Raw genomic sequence first — 2489 nt, 5'->3', positions numbered from 1 at the left:
TAAATTTCTAATTAAGGTGAGCATCATATATTTGATACAATGATATTAGCTATTTATTTTCGGTACATTACAAGTAGTGATCTAATTAGTGACACCCTTAGATTTCTAGAAGGTTATAACAGATATGGGCTTAATAGTGGATACCCGTCGGGTTAACCCATAGGGGATAATGGGAACCCTATTAGTTAACACATGAGAAAGGTTATGGTCTCCAATACACCGAATCAAATTTAGTTTTCTCATCTCCCTATAAGAGTGAAAATGCAAGCAAGTCCCAAGAGGAATCAATGATTTGGTTGAGGAAGACCATCATATCACATCTCTTTTTCAGAAACGTGGATCAAAGGAGCACATACAGGAACATGGATTCAGGTATGACACTGCACCTTTGATTCATAAATATGTGTGAGAATCATTAAATTCAAGATCTTAGGATTGGTATTTCACCAATCATAAGGAATTTCCAGCAAAGAAAACAATCAAAGCCACTGTTATGGCTTTGTTTCTTGGAGGGGCTGATGAAGTTGTTAAAAGTTTGGGGAAGGAGTTTCCTGTCCTTGGTTTAAATAAGGAAAATTGTTCTGAAATGAGTTGGATTGATTCTGTGCTTTGGTGGGCGAATTTTGACAATGGTACAAAACCAGATGCCTTGTTTGACAGGAATTACAAGGCGAGGTTTTCTAAGAAGAAATCTGATTATGTGGAGAGAACAATTTCCAAAGAAGGGTTGGAAGGGATATGAAAAAAGAAGATCAAGTTGCGAAAAATTGGACTTGTTTTCAATCCATATGGAGGGAAAATGAGTGACATTCCATGTGATGCTACTCCATTTCCTCTATCGCGCTGGAAATTTGTTTAAGATTCAGTACTCCTTGAATTGGGATGAACCAGGAATTGATGTAGAAAAGAATTTTACTAATCAAGCTAGAAGGCTATATCGTTACATGACCCCATTTGTGTCGAATAGTCCAAGAAGGGCCTTCTTAAAGTACAGGGACCTTGACATTGGTACCAACAATTTTGGAAAGAATATCTATGAAGAAGGTGCAGTATATGGAGTCAAGTACTTCAATAACAATTATCAAAGGTTGGTTAAGATCAAAAGTAAAGTTGATCCACAAAACATTTTCAGAAATGAACAAAGTATTCCAACACATCCAAGTAAGTTATAGAGAATAAAATATTGAAAAATATTATTGATTTAGTACACTCATTTGTTCCTTGATACTAACTTAGCATGGTAGTTCCTTTTGTTTTGGTCAATAGTTTAATTAAATTGTATGGAGTTTTAGTAATTCAAGAAATTCCATTATGCATTAATGATTCATGTTTAATTTGATTTATAGTTTGGAATAGTTGGTATTTCGGTTAAATGTTTCGTTTGAATAACTTCACATTCGTTTAAAAATAATAAATTCACATTTTTCAAAGAGAAACTAATGTGAATGTTGGGTAAGCTGGACATTGGTACAAATTATTCATAATTTTCAATGTAATACATAGTATTCCTAGCTGATAGTGTTTTTGTGTCATGTTCTGGAATTTATAATGTGTCTTTCACTACTATAGTTTATGATATTATTTTACAATTTCCTATTTTTTTTGTTTTAACTTGTAAAAGTTAGGTACATGTTAATTGCAACAATAAGAGATTATAAAATGTTTGAATCTATGCGAAGTGCTTGTATAGTTCATGGTCTCCTTTATTATTTCCTTCAGTGAAGATATTGCATATTATTTGGCTGTTGTGAGCTAGACTGCTAGACTAGTTTTGGGGTCAATTGGTAAGAACGAAAAATATCGTGGAAAGTTTATCGGAACTCAAGTCATTCAAAACTTTTTATCTTTTTCGATGATACCATGCATAACAGCATAAGCTTGAACTTGTTGTAATTTTCAAAACCATGAACTAGTCATGAATGAGATCAAGAGTCAATAGGCGAAACTGTAATGTCTTAAATAGGTATGCAGGTGTTTATGGCGTAGCAAACTTGACATAAAGAATAGGTGAATTTTTTTTTGGATGCAGAGAATAGCTTGAACTTAGTTAAATATAACCTACATTACTAAGACTAAATACTACATGTTATGACATTTATTATTCTTCCATAATTTTCCTGTCACATTTAGATCTTAGTTGTTTTTGTCATCAGTACCACATCGACCACCTGAACTTACTGTTATGCTGAATTTGCAATTCGGATATCGGTTTACATCCTTAATTTTGTATGTATCATCCGAATGCCTCTGTTTGGCTCTTTATTCTCAAATTTCCAGATGCCATTTATCATCCAAAATGGTCTTTCAGTATGAATCAATCCTTCAAATATCCCATGTCAGTGATTATATTTTTGCCTGAAATTCACTTCTAGAAAACAGGAGAGAACTAATGAATGGTTATAGTTTTTAATGTCTTTCCTTTACTGAATGTAGGATTGGATTCTGGATCCAGAAAGTCTAGTGCTAGCAAATTGTTACTCTCCAACCTA

The 2489-nt window shown here is 33.2% G+C and overlaps 1 pseudogene; it reads left to right on the top strand.

Annotated features, from left to right (window-relative positions):
* Window positions 1-457: 457 nt before the first annotated feature.
* LOC109340975 lies at window positions 458-1172 on the top strand (annotated as a pseudogene).
* Window positions 1173-2489: the final 1317 nt, after the last annotated feature.

The sequence above is a fragment of the Lupinus angustifolius genome, unplaced genomic scaffold (genome assembly GCF_001865875.1).
Source record: "Lupinus angustifolius cultivar Tanjil unplaced genomic scaffold, LupAngTanjil_v1.0 Scaffold_311_13, whole genome shotgun sequence".
NCBI lineage: Eukaryota > Viridiplantae > Streptophyta > Magnoliopsida > Fabales > Fabaceae > Lupinus > Lupinus angustifolius.
This window is presented reverse-complemented; position numbering and strand designations above follow the sequence as displayed.